This window comes from Somniosus microcephalus, chromosome 11 (assembly GCF_052327205.1).
Source record: "Somniosus microcephalus isolate GS21.2 chromosome 11, FLI_Smic_1.0, whole genome shotgun sequence".
In the NCBI taxonomy this organism is placed as follows: Eukaryota; Metazoa; Chordata; class Chondrichthyes; order Squaliformes; family Somniosidae; genus Somniosus; species Somniosus microcephalus.
The window spans coordinates 130,255,766-130,278,145 of NC_140997.1; positions in this window are offsets into that span (position 1 = coordinate 130,255,766).

Sequence of the window (22,380 nt, forward strand, 5' to 3'; positions counted from 1 at the left end):
GTACGCGTTGCCATGGGGCTGAAGGCCATTCCCATGGGTGTAGCGGTGCTATCGGAGGTGCATTTTGCACTTTTTGGCACCCAGCGCAGCTTTTTGTTAACTCCTCAATCTGTTGGTCAATACCCGGCCACCATACATAAGCCCTAGCAAGACTTTTCATTTTAACTCCCCCCAGATGACCTTCATGCAGTTCGTTTAAAACTCTTTCCCTTAACTTGGGAGGAATAATCACTCTTGTCCCGTACATCAAGGTACCATGGCAGACGGACAGCTGGTCTCGCCTTGCCGAAAATGCCAGTAACAGAGGATCACCCCATGTTGGCCATCCTTTCACTGTCACCTCGTAGACTCTGGACAGTGTTGGGTTGTTCCTGGTTTCTCTTTCAATACTTGCATTGGTGACTGGTAAACACTCGATGATGGTCGAATGAAATAACTCAACAGGGTCAACTTTCGTTGTGTCTTCTTCTTCAGGTAGTGGCAGGCACGACAGCCCATCAGCATTGCCATGCTGTTTCGTACCTTTGAATTCTATTTGATATTGATGTGCCCCTAGGAAAAGAGACCATCTCTGGAGATGCTGCGCTGTCATCACCAAAACACCCTTCTTAGGGTTAAAAATGGATACCAACGGTTGATGGTCTGTCAGAAGTATGAATTTTTGGCCCTGCAGGTAATGATTAAACTTCTTCACTCCCCATACAAGGCTAAGAGCCTCCCTATCGATCTGCGCATAGTTGCGCTCAGCGGAGGTCAATGATCTGGATGCAAATGCGACTGGCCTTTCCGTGCCATTTGGCAACTTGTGTGAGAGTACTGCCCCAATACCATATGGAGAAGCATCACAAGCCAACCAAATAGGCAGTGTCGGGTTGAAGTGAGCCAACACTTCCTCTGAGGTGATCAATTCTTTGCTTTTCCGAAATGCCTTCTTACAGTTTTCGCCCCATTCCCATGGTACCCCTTTCTGTAAAAGAGCATTTAACGGGTGCAGTACCGTGGATAGATTTGGCAGAAATTTATGGTAATAGTTAATTAATCCTAGAAACGATCTCAACTGAGAGACATTCTCCGGAGCGGGAGCCTTTACAGCTGCCTCAATCTTGTCAGGAGGCTTATGAAGCCCCTCCCGGTCAATGACATGGCCACAGTACGAGATCCGCTTCTGGAAGAACTCACATTTCTGCCGATTTACTCTAAGTCCATACTCTTTCAGCCTGTTGAGCACCAGTTCCAAGTTTGCGAGATGTTGTTCATCACCATCACCTCTGATCAGAATATCGTCCAGGTAACATTGTGTGCCTGGAATTCCCTATAATACCTGCTCCATGGCCCTCTGCCAAATTGCTGGAGCCGATGCCACTCCAAAAACCAGCCTATTGTACCGGTACAACCCTCGATGCGTGTTGATCGTGAGGTATTGGCGTGACTCTTCCTCAACCTCCATCTGCAAGTACGCCTGTGCCAGGTCTATCTTGGTGAAGTGTTTCCCGCCAGACAATGAAGCAAAAATATCCTCAATCCGTGGAAGCGGATACTGCACCGTGTGAAGCACCGGATTAACGGTGATTTTGAAATCTCCACAGATGCGAACCTTCCCTGGATCTCCTGGCTTGTTGCTCGCAGGACGTTTCATAACGGGAACAATGGGCGTAGCCCACTCACTCCAATCTACCTTAGACAGTACACCTGAACGTTCTAGTGCTTCCAGTTCCACTTCAACAGTAGGTCGTATTGCATAGGGTACTGGTCTGGCTTTAAAAAATTTTGGTTGTGCATGTTCATCAATCTTGATGTTTGCCGTAATTCCTCTCAGTGTTCCCAGTCCCTGCTGGAACACCTCTTTAACATCATCCAATATTCTGGACAATCGTTTAGGTTTGACATCTGTTTCCCCGGAATCTACCGTTAGTGCCTTCAAGGAGTGCCAGTCCATATTCATTTTCCTAATCCACTCCCGTCCTAGTAGTGGTGGACCTCCTTCAGGTAGCACATATAAGTCCATTACTTGGCTTTCTTCGCCCTTGTGGACCACTTCTACCTCTATTTTTCCGATGGGGTACACTCTTTGCCCCGTGTATGTTTTCAATATAATCTCCGTATCCTGTAGGGGAATATGTTGGAATAACCTTCTGTAATCTTTCTTATTCATGACCGTCAATGCCGATCCAGTGTCCAATTCCATCTTTACTTGGACTCCTGCTATCTGAAGAGTGACCCAAATTGTCTGGAGATCTGCATCCTTACCAACGTTGTGTACTCTTAAGCTATCCAGTTCATTACTGCTAGCGTCTGAATCTGACTTTTGTTCGGTCAAACTGTTCTTTGTCACCTTGTGTACCTTTGCGTATTTTCCTTGCGGTGACTTTTTGTTGCTGGTCTTCTTTCCTGACCGGCATACTTTAGCTATGTGGCCAAGCCTGCCACACGTTCTGCATTCTTGGTTTTTAAACCAACACTGGTTCTGATCGTGCGTTGTCTTTCCACAACGATAACATTTGACAGAACTCAAACCCAATTTGTTTGTACCGAGTTCCGGTGACCGTAGCTGCATTACTGCCGTGCCTCTCGCTGCGGCTTCGTGTGCTGCTGCCATAGTGACCGCCTTCTCAAGCGTCAGCTCATTCTCCTCGAGCAGTCGCTTTTGTGTATCCTGTTTAAATAAACCACACACAAATTTATCTCGTAGTGCCTCTGTCAGTCCCGTTCCAAACTGACAATATTTTGCTAGCTTACGTAATTCCATCAAATATTCAGCATTGCTTTCATTCTGCAGCTGCCTTCTGTCATAAAATTTAAATCGTTCCGCTAGCATCAGCGGCGTGGGGTTTAGATGATTTTTCAGGACAGTAACAATCTCCTCGAACGTCTTATCCGCCGGTTCATCTGGTGATACAAGGTGTTTCAATTGCCCGTATGTCTTCGCACCCATTAAATTTAATAATGTTAGTGCTTTATCTGCATCAGGAATTTTATTTGCCTTACAATAATTTTGTATGCGTTCTATATACATGGCCCAATCTTCGATGTCACTGTCAAAGGTATTAATGTTCCCATGTTTAGGCATCGTTGCAATTTATTGTATTTTTATGTTATCCAAGATGGCAGCTTCCCGCTCTTGTCGTCGTCCTCCGCCCACAAAATGGCGGTTTTCCCACGCTTGGCGGTCTTCAACCGTCCCCCGACGCTGTCTCCGCTTCACCGCGGCTCTCGCGCCTTCAGTTTCCCCAGACGCTGCGCCTTTTAGCCCGAATGCGGCCCTTATCTCCGGTCACGATCGATGTCCCCGCGCTGCGCCTCTCACTCGAAAGCGGCCCGGCCCTTATCTCCGGTCGCGATCGATCTCACCGCCCTTATTCCTCCGTCTTCCCAGCCCCGTCTGTACAGCCAACGCGGTTGACTTTCTGTCGCGTCGCTGCCCGGCTTACCCACCACCGAGGTAGAAAGAAGAAGCTGACAGTCGCTGATGGAGGCTTCGAGGTCAGGATGTCTTCTGCACTCCGGTTTCTCGATGCCTGCCGCTCGACGTGTCTTCCAGTAGGGTGATGAGGGTGGAAACCTCTCTTCGACGTCCTCTCTGTGGACGAAGCCGCCGTGGAAATAACTGCCGCAGGGTAAGAATTGGACTCGTCGCCACTGTTAAGCCTGTGTGTTATAGTGATAATTACTACACAGACTACAAGAGTAAATTCAACAGGTCTTTACTGGTTGGAGGTAGGGACTATACTGAATACAATATTACTACACAGTGCTTATATACCGGTGTGGTCACCACCGGTATTACGTGTACAGCAGCCAGAGAAAGTAGTACATCTCTTAAGGTGGAACAGGCTTAAGTTCTCTTAAGGTGGAACAGGTTACATACACCACACTCATCCCAAAGTCACTCCACTCCCTTGTGTAGGAGTCGGAGCAGAGGGGCTGCTGTGGCTGCATAGTCCTCAATAAAGTCTCTACAGTACCCGGTTAGCCCTAGAAACGACCTCACACCCGTCACCGTGTTGGGGACCGGTACATCTTGTACTGCTTCTCTCCTAGCCTTATCTATGGCCCTTTCTCCAGCGCGCACGGTCAGGCCGAGGGATTTCACCTCCTGCTGGCCGATCTGCGCTTTTTTGGGGTTCACCTTAAAACCCTTCTGCCCAAGCAGCTCCAGTAGTTCGGCCAATAGTGGGCCATGCTCCTTTCTCGAATCGGTGAAGAGAAGCAGGTCATCCACATATTGTACCAACTGTCTGGGCTGGCTAAACTCCTTTAAACTGTTTGCCATGCACTGATGGAAAATGCTGGGGCTGTTGTGGAAGCCCTGAGGCAAGCAGTTCCACGTGTACTGTTGCCCTTTAAACGTAAAGGCAAACTTGTACTGATCCTCCCTCCTTAAAGGGATGGACCAAAACCCGTTGGAAATATCCAGCACCGTGAAAGTGGTCGCGGATGCTGGAATACTTCCTATCAGGTCGGCAACTGCTGCTACAGTGGGTGCACAGGCTGGGATGTTACTATTGAGCACCTGATAGTCCACCGTGGCCCTTCGCGAATTGTCCGGCTTTCTAACAGGCCACAATGGAGAATTCACGTGGGTAGCTATTGGTCTCAGAACTCCCTGCTGTACTAACGAGGACATGGCTGCTTCCATGTCTGGCTCTGCTTCCCTGGGGAAGTTATACTGTTTCTGTGGTCGGGCCATGGGGTCCCCATCTACGCTGACCTCAAACCCGTTGACCCTCCCGCAGTCGTGTTTGTGAGTGGCAAATGTGGCCAGGTGGGCCTGCACAAATGCCTGGAATTCCTGTGGGGTGTTACTGACCATAAGGTCAAGGTTATAACCCTCTTTGGGCTTCATGGTGCATAGGGTCCCCTTCCCTTCCTTTCCTGGGATCACTACTATCTCTCCGTTCTTTACTTTACCTGCCCCCCCATAGGCAATGATTCCTCAAATCTACTAGGATCCCGTGGCCTACAATAAAGTCGGCTCCCAGGACCCCTCTTCCACCCTCCACTTCCCATTTCATTAGGACACAGGTCCACTTGGAGCGGAGCGGTCCTAACCGAATGCCGAGCGGGATGGAAAACGAGCCAGCCTGTTCTTTGCCTGTCAACCCCGACAGACTGTATGGGACCCCGTTAGATAGAGGCGAGGTGGTGGGGTTAGCTGAGTAGACCACGGTGCATGATGCCCCCGTGTCTAACAGATAGGTCCCCTTCACCTTTTCTACCTCCATCTCCAAGAGGGGTCTTTTCCATTCATCGTATCGGAGGGCACACAGGTAAACAGGCTGCGCTGGCTCTAGTCATGGCTGTGGGTTGGATGGGGCTGATGGGGTCAGAGCACCGGTAGCGGCTGCTACTCTCCCCTGGCCAGTGAATAAGGACCACATGGTGTCCAAAAGTGACTCAACCTCTGCGGGAGGGATTCCTGCCCCCGCCTTTTGGGCTGGGACTGTGGAATTCTTTCCCTTGTTATCTTTCCAAGGGTTTTTGCACTCCTTCCGCCAGTTACCATCCTTCCCGCACCCATAACAATTTGTCTTTGTGTTGGGGGGGTTGTTCCCTTCCTGGTGCCACTCTTTCCTACCCGGACCGGGTTTTACCTCATGCACCTTCCCCTTAGGTGGGTGTGTATCGGTTCCCCTACCGTTTTTATAGGCTAGAGTCAGCTGCCTGATCACCGTAAGCTCGGTGGCCTGGGGGTTTTTGGGGTCGAACCAGACTTCTGCCTTGACCCGGATGTGTGGCAAGCTGTTCGCCACCAGGCAACGGAGCCAATGGGCCAGGAGATCCCCGTTCAGGAACCCCCGGTTCGGCGTCCCCGGACAAGCCCTCCGGTACACCGGCCACAGCTGGTCCGCGAAAGCCTGCGGGGTTTCCCCTGGGAGCTGGACTGTCTTCTCCACACAGGAGAAAGGACTTCCCTCATTCATCCCCATGGCCTCCAGAACCACATCTCTAAGCTCCTCGTACCCGCTCTGCCCCCTTTTACACTCGTCAGAGAGGGATTGGAGGAGACTACTCTCCAGGGAGAATAGCAGGATCTTGGCCTTCTCAGCGCCATCGCAGTCGTTGACGCTAGCTGCCTGCTCTATGTCCCTGAAGTGGATCGAGGGGTCTCCCTTTTCGGAGAGCTTTGGGATATGGTTGAGCATAGCCCTTAGCTGTTGGGTGTTAAAGGGTAATACGAACTGGTTTTGGAGGGGTCCCTCATCGTCGCCATCGATGGGTGGGCCCAGCCTCCAATGCCATGCTGGGCACATCGGTCCCGGCTGCAACTTCACTGGCAGGGGTTGCCCTACCTCCGCTTCCACCTCTGGCTCCACCCCTGGCTCCACCCCCCCTTGCTGCCAAACCTCGCTGAAACTTGGCGCTACGGGTGGTGGTCGTGAGGTCTCCTCTCTCTCAACCAGGTCGTCCCTGGGCACTACCGGTGACGTTGGAACTGTCCTCCCCTCGTTCCCCATAAAATCCGCCTAACCTGCCTTTGGGCTTATGAGGCATACCATGCCTTTTGCCTTCCGGAGGGCCCGGCTCAGATTTTCTATCCGCTCTTTACAGGGGCTGTGGTCTGCCTCCTCAAACCACTGTTTGCTCGCTAGCTTGTAAGCTGCCTTTACCTCCTGTACTTTCTCTTCCTGTTCCCCAATCTGCCTTGCCAAGCGGGCGTTCTTCTCCCGCAGCCTTAACTCACTTCCCTTGGCCTCGATGACTTGGCATCGTAGGTATTCCAACTGGGCCTTGTTCTCTCCCATTAAATGCACTCTCTCCTGATTCAAAGCTGGACCTGCTTTTTGAAACACATCAGCCAAACTGCCTTCTCTAAGGACTTCTTGTGTTCCTTTCCCTCTGTCCACTTAGCTGCTGCATCTACCGGACGCCCAGCCCTTAACAGAGTGGTGATCCACTTCTTAGTGATATTCACCTTGCTAAACACATAATCAGAAATCCTTTCCTCCATCATGGTTTGCTCATCCGAACCATTGTCTACTGTATCGCAACCCTGTTGCCGGTGTCCTGCCGCGGTCACCATTTCTGTAGGGGGTGACGGATTGGCGCGTGCGCCCAGTCAGTTATGCCCCTGACTGCCTGTGAGCAGTTTGAATCACTCCCACGCCCCTGGGTTCTAGACACCGGACTTAGGTACAGGCGGCGATACAGAAAACTCGAGTAGACAAGCGGTTTGGTGTTAGAAAACCAAGATTTTATTGAAACAGAAGATAAAACAGTCTTATGAGAAGTCACTAGTATAAAATACAGGCAAATACAAAATAACTATACTTATACAGGGAATGGGCAACACACGGCACATTGAGGGAAAAACAACTACATTGACAATCCCCTTATCCTTATCCCACCCCCTATACCTAACTAGATTAAGCTATGAGGTGTAGGGGGTGGTGTGGGTTGGCACGTACGCCCAGTCAGTTATGCCTCTGACTGTTTGTGAGCGGTGCGAATCGCTCCCACGCCCCTGGGTTCTAGACACCGGACTTAGGTATAGGCGGCGATACAGAAAAGACTTGAGTAGACATGTGGTTTGGATGTGAGAAAACCAAGATTTTATTGAAATAGAAAATTAACACAAACTTATGAGAATCACTAGTATAAAATTACATGCAAATACAAATAACTATACTTATACAGAGAATGGGGAACACACGGCACATCGAGGGACAACAAACTATCTTAACAATCCCCTTATCCTTATCCCACCCCTTATACCTAACTAGATTAAGCTATGAGGGGCCAGAATTCATGCTCACCAATCCAAAGATAAAAGCCAACTGTTAACGAGTGCGAGTTTTGAAGTCTGGTTTCGGGTCCTTCTAGGTACCCCATCGCCATGTGGTCTTCAGGGGTGCGGTGCTGGGTCTGCTACTGCGACACACCTTCTCCCCTCCGCTGCCATTGTCATCTTGTCGCGGTGGGTTCTCCTCTTCTTTTCCCTCAGGCGGTCGGCGGCGGCACCGTTGTGCTTGCAGGGCAGTTGGCAGTTTAACTGCCTAGATTTTCCTACCCAAGCTTAAGAACGCCAGTTTATTCGTCGTGGCGTGGCCACCTGCATTTTCGCAGTGTTCAACGAGATACTTGTCTTCCCAAGCGTCAGCTTATAACTAGGTGCTTGATTTACTTATCGATGCGTTTCTCGCTGCCCTGCTCTGCCCTTATCGAGTTATTATCGTCTTCTTCGTCTCCACTCGTCTCGTCTCACCGGACTACTGTACAAGTCCTGGGCTACGTGCTCGACTTTGTCTCGCCCCTTTCTGCAACCTGGGCGTCCTGGATGGCTATGGACTTGGGCCTTGTTCCCCTTCCTTGCAGTTGGTATGGTGTAACTGGCTACTGAAAATCTGCTCTGGGGAGAGAACCCACCACGAGGCCAGGGCACGAGTACGAGCGGCAGCCCACGAGGCCGGAGCCACGAGAGCAGAGAGCAGAGTCAAGGGCAAGAGCAAGTGAGATTGCTACCCGGGGCCTTCAGTTATACTCCTTACGGAAACACTTATCTGTGCACCAAATCAGGTTAGTTCATTGTTACAATCTTGGCGGGCTAGTTTAAATAATTGTAGCAATCTAAACCAATTGCTTTTAGATGGCCAGTGATCGCACCTACTGGCCTGATTATCGAGTTATTTTGTTATTAATGCATCTTAATTGGCCTGCCCAGCTTCGATGGCTTCCTTAAGCTGTTTCCGATTATTTATGCAAACAACTTGATGGCCTCAAGTATAGGCCTAACTGGTTTTGGTCTGTCTGCGATTTGGCTTAATGCAGAATTCAGAGTCCTGCTGTCTGCTTTTCAAAATACAGAAGTCCTTCTTCACAGAAACTGCATGTTAGGTTTCGATTTCCCCAAAAGCTGCTTGTGCCACAGAGTCCAAGCTTTTAAAATCTTGCAGGCTTTTGGCCACGAGGTGCGGACACCATCTTTGGGTACCCTTTTTCTTAAAATGTCCATGCAGGGTCCCTTTTATTATTAATAACCTTTGGGGAAATGTAGAAATTTTGCAAATCTTACACTCCTCCCTGTGATACTAAAACTTGCTTGAAGTATCATTTTTACAAGGTGAGCAAATTTTTTCTGACCCTCCATAGTCAACCTCCCCCTGTAATTACCTATCTAATATACCCACGACACATGCACTTCCCATTCCGCGAAAATGTAGTGTACATCAGCATACAGAGAGTAAATTACAGACTTTACACACATCCAAGCACGGAGGGGGTCCGACGCCCCTGCATCACTTGGTACGCATACACCTTTATTAAACACGTAGCAAAAAAAACAACAGAAAAATCTTTATTAAAAACAACAAACACAAAAAACAACAATCTTTTAATCAAAAATACAAGGAAAAGACTTAAACAGGCGTATCTCCCTCCACCTTTACATAATGTTCCTTCCAGATCTTCTGGTTACGTAATTCTAACAACTGACCTTTTCCTTTACATTGAATGCAAACTAGATACCACACTATCCCTAACTGGCAAACCACGAGAATGTGGGAAGCCAGTCTGATCCATGAAGGGATCTCTATGTTATTGAAAATGTCCCACCAGGGTGGAATCACAATATCCAATATCTTAGTCCCTATCTCTGCTGTTTTCTGCTCTAGAGTGTAAAAATGTTTCTGCGAAACCATAACGGCTTTGAGTATTTTGGTAAGGTGTTCAGGGAGAGGGGGAATTTCGTAGCCAAAATGCGCTACATACTTCTGCAAATCCGTAAAATTCTCCTTCACAGTGAGGTGAACAGTGGAGGGTTCAGGAATGGGGACAATTCGCTCCTGGGCCACTTGAACTTCTGCCTCGGGTTTAAAACAGAAACTGCTGTCACTAACTGGACACCAGCTATGCTGTCCATGCTGGTAGTGGGACGCGCCAGTGGTGACACAGTATGTCCCACCTCCTATATATGCTACCTGCGGGGGAACATGGCCTTGTGCCATTGCCTCCATGGTACAATTTATAGGTTTCGCACCAGCAGCTCTGAACCCACACTGCGGTTTTGAATAGGCAGTCAAGTGCTGGGGACACGGGATTATGTGTGCTCCCCGGCTCCGGCACCCTGAGAGGTCAGTGCCTGTCATAGCGTGCTCCCACTTTATGGCGTAAGGCAGGACCGCTGTGAAACGAATGTGTGCACCCCCTTGAATGACTCCAATGTTCTCAACCCTGTATACCAGCGCGGGTCGGGTTGTCCTACCCATGACCTGCATCCTAACTACTACTCCCATGATTGTGTGGTTGGACCGCCCGCAATCCACAGGGACTGGGTAGGCCTCGGAAGCTAGCCGGAGTTGACACGGGCTTAATGCAGTCTCAAACGGGTGGAGGGCTGCGAGGTGCTTGTTGCTAATCCAGGAGGGGACTAAACCCTGGTTTAAGTCCTCCAGATTACTGCGGCCCTCGCCCAGTAACCACGCCCCATATAGCACGCACACCTCATTCTGCACAGCCTGATCAGAAGCATTTCTGTCCTCACTTACGAGAGCATTTACCATCTTTGCGTGCTTTTCCAACACCGCTATGATCTCTTTTAAATAGACCATCATGGCCTGGTCCTCATGCAACTCCGAGCCCACCACTTTGTTTTCATCCAGTAATATCTTCTTTAACTGTGTTTTTAAACCATTTATCTGGGCCTGCAGCTCTATGTCATCTAAACTGTTGATGACAGAGGACCCAGTATTAAACGCAGTAAAAACATCATTCCATACTCCACTTCTTTGCCTCCCTGCATTACCCAAAAACTCTCGGTGTGTGATGTACAGTTCGGTTTTCTCCACGTGGGCGAAATCGAACTCATAAAACTTCTTGAACATGTCCTTTAATAGGGCCTGGTATAGCTGCTCTGTTTCTTTGGGACACCACTCTGGCAAATGTACCTCGGTGAGATTTAAAAGCACGGAGGCTACCGCGTAGTGTACCCCCTGGTACAGCACCTGATCGGTAGGGACTAGTACCAACCCATTCCCTGGTCCCTTGGTGCTGGTGAGGCAACCTTCCCTGTGTATCCTCGCCGCCTGCGCTGTGGGCGGGGGCTTACGGGGATGGGTTACAAGCTCAGTGGCATTGACTGGGATCGGGGAGAATGGGACTGCGCACACCTTCCGGCTGGCTTCCCACCTCATCCTCTTCCCGGTGTCGTGTCACTGCCGGTGGAAAATGATGGATATGCCTGCGGGGCAGACCTCCTCCGACCCCCACATACAGATATAAATCCCTTGGACCGGTTCCCACCATTTGTCCCAACACACACTTAATCCTCCATGAGTCCCTGTAATCGTCTGGTGGGTGTTGTTCCCCAACCGTTCCCACTCGACTTCGGGGTTCCTCGCATCTTTGCTCAGCTTTCTGAGCCACCACCACCTATCCAGAGGAATGTGTCCTTTACACGTTAAACATATTCGCTTTCCAACGGTGACGCTGACCCTCGTGGTAACGACCCGTACCCTGGGGCACAGGAGGGAGGTCTCCCCGTACGTGAATCCAGTTTGGCTGGAGTACAGAGACGAATTGGACCCAAGCCATCCTGGCCACCTTCCCTCGTGGACATAGACGGCGGTCTCCTCTGTATCCCGTTCACCGCTTCCATCGATCGCTATAGGCGCCTTGTCTCCTGAGCACCCGTAGATGTGGGAATCCTGCACGTCACCTCGCCTCCCAACGCCCATCCCAATCAGGGTGAATAGGATCACGATCCCCTTCACCTTGAAAATCTTTCTGCAAAAAGATACAAAATCATGCAGCCAGGTCCCCAAGAGATTCTCTGGCTTGGTGAAGCATGGTCGGATCCCGCGACCTCGACCCAAATATGTACACTCTTAGCAGGTTACTTACTTAAAACTACCCATCACCTTATTTAACTTAAACTAAAACACCCAAACTTAAGCTAAATAATTAAACTTAACAATAAACAATAACCAAAAACTTAAACTAAAACTGTATACATCCGCCGCCCGTCTCCAGGTGGCCAGGCTAATCTCTGGTCGGACTGCGGCTCACCGCTACCTCTGGCGTGACCGCATCGTCCTGCACTGTTGGTCCCTCGCAGCCCATGGCTGCTGGCTGAAGACCTCTGTCCTTGGACCTCTCCCTGACTCGAGGGGCAGCCCTTGGTAACTGGAGGGCTGGTGACCATGGCTTTCTTGGCTGGGGCGTCCGTGGGGACCTTCTAGGGACTTTGACGGGTGGGGCTTTCTTGGCCGCTGGGCCTTTAACCCGAACCACTGCTCCCTCAGGCTTGACCCCTCCCGAACCTGGGCTAGGGGCAGGTAACTCTTCGCAGCCTGCTGCTGCGAGCTGAGAGTCTCTGCCCCCAGGTCCCATGGCTGGGTCCGGGGCGGGGTTTTCGACCTCAGGTCCCTCCCTCGCTACACCTGGGTTAGGGGCGGGGTTTTCGCCCTCAGGTCCCTCCCCCTCGTCTGGATCCCAGAAGAGTGGGGGAATGTCCCAATCGATGGGCGGGATGGCCCCTCCCTTCAAGCAAGCCACAGCGCCTGCCAGTGCAGTCTGTGAACTCGCTCCTGCTGCAGGCTGAGGATCTTTATCCTCAGACCTTTCCCCAACTGGCTGTTTGCCCCTTTCAGGTCTAAACAGGTTACACTGATTAATATAACCATCCGCCTGTTTTAAAACCTCGTCCGCTGCCCCGAACGGGCCTTCTAGGGACTCCCCGTTCTCTCCCCTTACCTGGATGCCCTCACAGACGGGATCTTGGGCCTGGACCTGCTTTAGGTCTGGGGCCAAAGCTACCCCATGTGTGCCTCCCTTGTCCCGGACTGCGGCTACCTGACCTGCCCGATACGGCTCCCAAGACTCTCCTTCCCTAGCCCTCTGCTCGGCCACCTCGTTGGTCCTTTGGTTACCCTCCCACGTGGTAGGGAGGGATCCCAAAAGTTTGGCCATTTCCCCAGCCTGCTCATTCCCTGCAGCTCCCATTGGGCTAAATGGGACCTTGTTAGACTCAGGTGGATTGGTCGGGTCTTCCGGATGGACCACTGTGCTGGAAGCTCCAGTGTCCACCGAATATCTCACCTGCACCATCTTCACCCGCATCTTAACACAGGGCCTGCACCCCTCATCGTTTTCAAGAGGACACAGGTGGACAGGCTGCGCAGGCTCTAGTCAGGGCTGTGGGTTGGATGGGGCTGATGGGGTCAGAGCACCGGTAGTAGCTGCTACTCTCCCTTGGCAGTCAATATGGACCTCATGGCATCCAAAAATGACTCGACCGCGGCGGGAGTGATTCCTGCCTCCGCCTTTTGGGCTGGGGCTGTGGAATTCTCTCCCTTGTTGTCTTTACACTCCTTCCGCCAGTGGCCATCCTTCCCACACCCGTAACAATTTGTCTTGGTGTTGGGAGGGCTACTCCCTTCCTGGTGCCACTCTTTCCTACCCGGTCCGGGTTTTACCTCATGCACCTTCCCCTTGGGTGGGTGTACATTGGCTCCCCTACCGTTTTTGTAGGCCAGAGTGAGCTGCCTAATCACCGTAAGCTCGGTGGTCTGGGGATTTTTGGAGTCGAACCAGACTTCTGCCTTGACCCGGACCTGTGGCAAGCTGTTCGCCACCAGGCAACGGAGCCAATGGGCCAGGAGATCCCCATTCAGGAACACTCGGTCCGGTGTCCCCTGGACAGGCTCTCTGGTACACCGGCCACAGACGGTCCTCAAAAGCCTGCGGGGTTTCCCCTGGGAGCTGGATCGTCTTCTCCACATGGGAGAAAGGACTTCCCTCATTCATCCCCATGGCCTCCAGAACTGCATCTCTAAGCTCCTCGTACCCACTCTGCCCCCTCTTACACTCGTCAGAGAGGGATTGGAGGAGACTACACTCCAGGGAGAATAGCAGCATCTTGGCCTTCTCAGCGTCATCGCAGTCGTTGACGCTGGCTGCCTGCTCTACTTCCCTGAAGTGGATCGAGGGGTCTCCCTGTTCGGAGAGCCTCGGGATATGGTTGACCATAGCCCTAAGCTGTTGGGTGTTAAAGGGTAATACAAACTGGTTTTGGAGGGGTCCCTCATTGTCACCATTGGCAGGTGGGCCGAAACTCCGATGCCGTGCTGGGCACATCGGTCCCAGTTCCGACCTCTCTGGCAGGGGTTGCTCCACCTCCGCCTCCACCTCTGGCTCCACTCCTGGTTCCAGCCCCCCTTGCTGCCAAACCTCGCTGAAGCTTGGCGCAACGGGTGGTGGTCGTGAGGTCTCCTCTCTCTCAACCGGGTCGTCCCTAGGCAGTACCGGTGACGTTGGAACTGTCCTCCCCTCGTTCCCCATAAAATCTGCCTGGCCTGCCTTTGGGCTTATGAGGCACACCATGCCTTTTGCATTCCGGAGGGCCCAGCTCAGATTTTCTATCCTCTCTTTACAGGGGCCATGGTCTGCCTCCTCAAACCCCTGTTCGCTCGCTAGCTTGTAAGCTGCCTTTACCTCCTGTACTTTCTCTTCCTGTTCACTAATCTGCCTTGCCAAGTGGGTGTTCTTCTCCCGCAACCTTAACTCATTTCCCTTGGCCTCGGTGACTTGGCACCGTAGGTATTCCAACTGGGTCTTGTGTTCTCCCATTAAATGCACTCTCTCCTGATTCAAGGCCTGCAAAGTTACTAACAACTTCTCCCCTGCAAGAGCCTTATCCTGGATTTCCAGGGCTGACTCCCTTAACTTGACTGCCTGTGCTGCAACGAGCCTGTCCAAAAGTTGGACCTGCTTTTTAAAACACATCAGCCAAACTGCCTTCTCTAAGGACTTCTTGTGTTCCTTTCCCTCTGTCCACTTAGCTGCTGCATCTACCAGACGCCCAGCCTTTAACAGAGTGGTGATCCACTTCTTAGTGATATTCACCTTGCTAAACACATAATCAGAAATCCTTTCCTCCATCATGGTTTGCTCATCCGAACCATTGTCTACTGTATCGCAACCCTGTTGCCAGTGTCCTGCCGCGGTCGCCATTTTCTGTAGGGGGTGGTGTGGGTTGGCGCGTACGCCCAGTCAGTTATGCCTCTGACTGTTTGTGAGCGGTTTGAATCGCTTCCACGCCCCTGGGTTCCAGACACCGGACTTAGGTACAGGCGGCGATACAGAAAAGACTCGAGTAGACAGGTGGTTTGAATAATAATAATCATAATAATAATCAACTTTATTGTCTTTGTTAGTGCACAAGTGCAGTACAACGAAATGTAAGCTTGCGGCTCCCGAGAGTGTACATTTTGATTTAGACATTTAACATACATTTGGCTTGTAACATAAACATAAACATAATAAAGTGCATTGACAGATGTGCAGGCTTTAGAGTTTATTAGCAGAGTTCCGTAGGATGACAGCCCTGGGAAAGAAGCTGTTCCTAAATCTGGTCGTGCGGGTGCGAATGCATCTGTAGCATCTCCCAGATGGCAGGGGGGTGAACAAACTGTGGCTGGGGTGGGTAGGGTCTTTGATGATGGTCAATGACCTCCGTAGACAGCGTTTCTGGTAGATGTTCTCAATGGTCGGTAGCCGGGTGCCGGTAATGCGTTGGGCAGTTTTGACTACCCGCTGCAGGGCTTTCCGGTCATAGGAGGTACAGCTGCTATACCACACTGTGATACAGTTCATCAGGATGCTCTCTATTGTGCAGCGGTAAAAGTTAGAGAGGATCCGGGGTGACAGGTTGCATCCCTTCAGCCTCCTTAGGAAATATAGGCGCTGCTGGGCCTTCTTCACCAAAGAAGAGGTATTGAGGGACCAGGAGAGGTCTTCCGTGATGTGGACTCCGAGGAACTTAAAGCTGCCCACCCTTTCCACCACAGCCCCTTGGATGTGGATGGGGGTGTGTCTTCTACCTTTAGACTTCCTGAAGTCCACAATGATTTCCTTGGTTTTCTTGATGTTAAGGGCCAGGTTGTTGTCGGCGCACCACTTCACGAGGTACTGGACCTCCTCCCTGTAGGCTGACTCATCATTGTTGGTGATCTGACCTACCACCGTGGTATCATCCGCAAACTTGATGATGGTTTTGGAACCATGAACAGCCACACAGTCGTGGGTGAAGAGGGAGTAGAGGAGAAGGCTCAGCACACAACCTTGTGGGGCCACCGTGTTCAGGTTTGGGGGGGGAGGTGTAGTTACCTAATTTGACAGACTGGGGTCTGTTAGTTTGGAAGTCCAGGGTCCAGTTGCAAAGGGAAGTGTTCAGGCCAAGAGTATGGAGTTTGGTAGCCAGCTTGTTGGGGACGATGGTGTTGAATGCTAAGCTGTAGTCTATGAACAGCATTCTGATGTAGGTCTCTTTACCTTCTAAGTGTTTCAGTGCAGAATGAAGAGCAGTTGTGATTGCATCCTCCATTGATCTGTTTGCGCAATAGGCAAACTGGTGTTGGTCAAGAGAGGCGGGAACACTGGCTTTGATGTGAGCCAGGACCAGTCTCTCGAAACATTTCATTATGATGGGTGTGAGTGCGACAGGTCGATAGTCATTCAGACACGTCACAGCCGTTTGCTTTGGCACAGGAATAATGGTGGCGGTCTTGAAGCATGTAGGGACTGCTGCCTGGGCCAATGACAGATTGAAGATGGCGGTGAAGACATCAGCCAGCTGATCAGCACATTCTTTGAGTACCCGTCCAGGGATGCTGTCAGGTCCAGCAGCCTTACGTGTGTTCACTCTGCGTAGAGCACTCCTTACGTCGGAGGTCGACAGAGTGAGCACCTGGTCTTCCGGGGGTGGCAAGGCTTTGGTAGCCGGCTCCCTGTTGTCCCTGTCAAAGCGAGCGTAGAAGTTGTTAAGCTCCTCCGGAAGGGAGGCATCGCTAACCGGGGGGCTGGTGTTTTTGCTCTTATAGTCGGTGATAGACTGGATGCCTTGCCACATACGCCGGGGGTCCGAGTTGTTGTGGAAGTGATCCTCAATCCGCAGTGTCTGTTTTCTTTTGGCAGTCCTGATACCTTTTTTGAGGTTGGTCCTAGCTGCACTGTAAGCCGCCGCGTCGCCAGATTTAAATGCTACGTCGCGTGCTTTCAACAGCGAGCGGACCTCCCCGTTCATCCAGGGTTTCTGGTTGGGGTATGCCCTGATATTTTTATGGGTTGTGACGACCTCGACGCAACTGTTAATGTAGAATAGCACTGTGGATGCGTATTCCTCGATGTCAGTATGGGCAAACATGCTCCAATCAGTGCATTCAAAGCAATCCTGAAGCTCTGAGACTGCCCCCTCTGGCCATACTTTCACTGATCTTACTGATGTTTTCACTCTTTTGATGAGCGGTTTGTATGCCGGGGCTAGAAACAAGGAGAGGTGGTCAGACTTCCCAAGGTGGGGGCAGGGAATGGCCTTATAAGCATCTAAAATGCTCGTGTAGTCTTGATCCAGTGTGTTCTCCCCTCTTGTGGGGCAGGAAACATTCTGATGGAATTTCAGGAGTACAGATTTTAGGTTTATGTGATTGAAGTCCCCCGCGACGATAAAGACTCCGTCTGGGTGCGCAGTTTGTTGTTCGCTGATGGCCCTGTAGAGGTCCTTCAGTGCTAGTTTGGCATTAGCATGTGGTGGAATGTAGACCGCAGTGATGATAACAGCCGTGAATTCCCGAGGCAGGTAGAAAGGTTTGCACCTTACCATGAGGAATTCCAAATCAGCAGAACAGGATCTATCGATTATATCAGTGTTAGTGCACCAGGCATTGTTAGTGTAAATGCACAAGCCGCCTCCCTTGCTCTTACCGGAGTCTGCAGTTCTGTCGGCGCGGAAGACCGTACGTCCTTCTAGCTGGATGGTGGTGTCAGGGATGCCGTTGTTCAACCAGGTCTCTGTGAAGATCATGGCGCAGCATTCCTTTGTCCTTTTCTGTGAGGAGAGATCAAGTTTGATCTCATCCATTTTATTTTCCAGTGACCTAACATTGGCCAGGAAAATACTTGGGAGGGAGGGTTTGTGTGGGGCCCTCTTTAACCTGTTGTGGATTCCAGCCCTCTTGCCCCGCTTCTGTTTGCGCTCTCTGCGCGGTCTGCGCCGACTTCCGGCTGGGGGAGGACGCCACGCTGGTCCCGGGGATCGAGCGATGTCGGGAGGCAGATCGACGGCGCTGAGTGTGAGCCGCACGCAATCGACCCCGATATCGAGGAGCATCTGCTGGCTGTACAGCAGGTCCGCCCTCAATTCCCGCGTGAGCAGAGTGAAGAAGAGATACAGGAAGAAGGTAAAAATGCACAGTCTCGGGAGAGACAAAGCCGCTGCGTCCATGCGCGCCGCCTTTTTATTTATGTGAGAAAACCAAGATTTTATTGAAATAGAAAATTAACACAAACTTATGAGAAGTGACTTGTATAAAATTACAGGCAAATACAAATAACTATACTTATACAGAGAATGGGGAACACACGGCACATCGAGGGACAACAAACTATTTTACCACCCCCTTATCCTTACCCCACCCCTTATACCAAACTAGATTAAGCTATGAGGGGCCAGAATTCATGCTCACCAACCCAAAGATAAAAGCCAACTGTTAACAAGTGCGAGTTTTGAAGTCTGGTTTCGGGTCCTTCTAGGTACCCCGTCGCCACGTGGTCTTCAGGGGCGCAGTGCTGGGTCTGCTACTGCGACACACCTTCTCCTCTCCGCTGCCGTCGTCGTCTCGTCGCGATGGGTTCTCCTCTTCTTTTCCCTCGGGCGGTCGGCGGCGGCACCGTTGTGCCTACAGGGCAGTTTGGCAGTTTTAACTGCCTAGATTTTCCTACCCAAGCTTAAGAACGCCAGTTTATTCGTCATGGCGTGGCCATCTGCGTTTTCGCAGTGTTCAACGAGATACTTGTCTTCCCAAGCGTCAGCTTATAACTAGGCGCTTGGTTTACTTATCGATGCATTTTTTGCTGCCCTGCTCTGCCCTTATCGAGTTATTATCGTCTTCTTCGTCTCCACTCGTCTCGTCTCACCGGACTACTATACAAGTCCTGGGCTACCTGCTCGACTTCGTCTCACCCCTTTCTGCAGCCTGGGCGTCCTGGATGGCTATGGACTTGGGCTTCGTTCCCCTTCCTTGCAGTTGGTATGGTGTAACTGGCTACTGAAAATCTGCTCCGGGGAGAGAACCCGCCACGAAGCCAGGGCACGAGTACGAGCGGCAGCCCACGAGGCCGGAGCCACGAGAGCAGAGAGCAGAGTCAAGGGCAAGAGCAAGAGAGAGAGATTGCTACCCGGGGCCTTCAGTTATACTCCTTACGAAAACACTTATCTTCGCACCAAATCAGGTTAGTTCATTGTCCCAATCTTGGCGGGCTAGTTTAAATAATTGTAGCAATCTAAACCAACTGTTTTTAGATGGCCGGTGATCGCACCTACTGGCCTGATTATCGAGTTGTTTTGTTATTAATGCATCTTAATCGGCCTGCCCAGCTTCGATGTCTTCCTTAAGCTGTTTCCGATTATTTATGTAAACAACTTGATGGCCTCAAGTATAGTCCTAACTGGTTTTGGTCTGTCTGCGATTTGGCTTAATGCAGAATTCAGAGTCCTGCTGTCTGCTTTTCAAAATACAAAAGTCCTTCTTCACAGAAACTGCATTTTAGGTTTCGATTTCCCCAAAAGCTGCTTGTGCCACAGAGTCCAAGCTTTTAAAATCTTGCAGGCTTTTGGCCACGAGGTGTGGACACCATCTTTGGGTACCCTTTTTCTTAAAATGTCCATGCAGGGTCCCTTTTATTAATAAATAACCTTTGGGGAAATGTAGAAATTTTGCGAATCTTACAGAGGGGCCAGAATTCATGCTCACCAATCCAAACCAAAAGCCAACTGTTAACGAGTGCAGGTTTTGAGGTTTGGTTCTCTGTCCTCTTAGGTACCCTGTCGCCACGTGGTCTTCAGGGGCGCGGTGCTGAATCTGCTGCTGCGACACACCTTCTTCCCCTCCGCTGCCGTCGTCATCTCGTCGCGATGGGTTCTCCTCTTCTTCTCCCCCGGGCGGTTGTCAGTGGCAGCGCTGTGCCTATAGGGCAGTTGGCAGTTTTAACTGCCTAGATTTTCCTACCCAAGCTGAAGAACGCCAGTATATTCATCGTGACGTGGACACCTGCGTTTTCGCAGTGTTCAACAAGGAATATTCGTCTCACCAAGTGCCAGCTTATAACTAGACGCTTGGCCTCATCAATACGTTTTACGCTGCCCTGCTCTGCTCTTATCGAGTTGTTACCGTCTTCTTCATCTCCTTCCGTCTCGTCTCGTTCGATTACTATACAAGTCCTGAACTGCCTACTCACTTTCGTCTCGCCCCTTTTTGCAGCCTGGGCGTCCTGGATGGCTATGGACTTGGGTCTCGTTCCCCTCCCCTGCAATTGGTATGGTGTCCTTAGTTACTGAAAGTCTGCTACGGGGAGCGAGGAGAGAACCCGCCATGAGGCCAGGGCATGAGTACGAGCGGCAGCCCAAGAGGCCGGAGCCACGAGAGCAGGGACAAAGGCAAGAGCAAGAGAGCAAGAGAGAGATTGCTACCCGGGGCCTGCAGTTATACTCCTTATGAAGCCCCTTATCTGCGCACCAAATCAGGTTAGTTCATTGTTCCAATTTTGGCGGGCTGGTTTAAATGATTGTAGCAATCTAAACTAACTGTTTTTAGATGGTCGTTTATCGCACCTAATGGCCTGATGTCTGAGCTGTATTGTTAGTAATGCATCCTAATCGGACTGTCCAGCCTCGATGGCTTCCTTAAGCTGTTTCCGATTATTTATGCAGACAACTTGATGGCCTCAAGTATAGGCCTAACTGGTTTTGATCTGTCTACGATCTGGCTCAATGCATATTCAATGTTTGCTGTCGGCTTTTCAAAATACAAAGTCCTTTTTCACAGAAACTGCATTTTAAGTTTCGATTTCCCCAAAAGCTGCTTGTGCTGCCACAGAGTCCAAGCTTTTAAAATCTTGCAGGCTTTTGGTCACGAGGTGCGGACGCCATCTTTTGGGTACCCTTTTTAAAATGTCCATGCAGGGTCCCTTTTATTAATAATTTGGGGGAAATGTGGGAATTTTGCGACTCTTACACTATTCATCCTTGTGCAATCCCTAAGTGCCTCTTATTACTGTGCCTTTGCCTACTCTAGTGCTCCTACAAAGTGTTGGCCCAGTGGCTGCAGCAGGGCTGATGGAAGGTTGCTGAGTGTTCGTGCGGTAGACTTCAGATGGCCTTGCAGGACGCCCTCAACCAGCTCTGGGCCTGGAAGGTCCATCTGTAGACTGCACCACCTCAGCATGGGCGGCGGCAGTCTGGGCTGGCTGGATGAAAGGCAGTGACAAGGACAATGGCGGAGTGACAGTGATGGGAGCAGGAATGCTGTCATCCTGGAAGAGGACAGCAGGTTCCTGCTCCACTGACCTACTGCCACTCCCCCAGGGCAGCACCTCAGCATCCCTAGCAATCTGTTGGAGCACAGATTGCTGGCCTACTGCGACACCGTGAAAGCCCCGGTCGATGGTGGTAGACCCAGCCACGGTGGCAGCAGTCAGAGCTTGCATGGCATCAAGCATGGCAGCAAGCTGAGACTGCATGACAGCAGTCTGAGATTTGATGCCACCAAGCATAGACTGCATTACAAGACATTGCATCGCTTCCGCCTGTGCTGCAATGGAAGCTGCCAGATTGCCCATCACATGCAGCATTAATACAATAGCAAAATACTGTGGATGCTGGAAATCTGAAATAACAACAGAAAATGCTGGAAGTACTCAGCAGGCCAGGCAGCATCCGTGGAGAGAGAAACAGAGTTAATGTTACAGGTCGATGACCCTTCATCAGAACTGGATAAAGCTGGAGATGTAGCAGATATTAAGCAGGTGCAGAGACAGGGGTGGGGCAGTGTTTAGGAGGGGAGGAAGGAATTGAAAGAACATTCTGTACTGTTGTAAGAGGCAGGAAAGATAAAATGTTGCAAATGGGAATGGTGTGGCGACACGCCACCACTGGACATAATCCGCTCACGGCGGCACAGACAGTCTAAGCAGAAGCCCCCAGCCGGGGGCCCTTTCCTCCAGCAACTTGTTTCCCGCAGGGACAGGCTGCCGGGAGCACTTCCTGTCTGGGAAGTATTTAAGTGGATGCGCGGGCTTTTCTGTTTCCTGTTTGTCATGTGGTTGGAATAAAGCAGTTGTGTTTTCAATAGCTCTGGTATCGACTCCCACGTTTGCCGCGGTATCTCAACACTGGTGACCCCGACGCTCAGGACGAATCCTAAGCTAGCATGGCGGATACAAACGCAGTCACGGTTAAATTACCAGACTTTTGGGAGAACCTCGCCGAAGCCTGGTTCGTTCAAGCTGAGTCCAGATTCCGGCTGAAAGGCATTACAGTCGACGCCACGAAGTACGACTACCTCGTCGCCTCGCTCACCTACGCTGCAGTCCCCAAGGTTTGGGCTGCGCTGC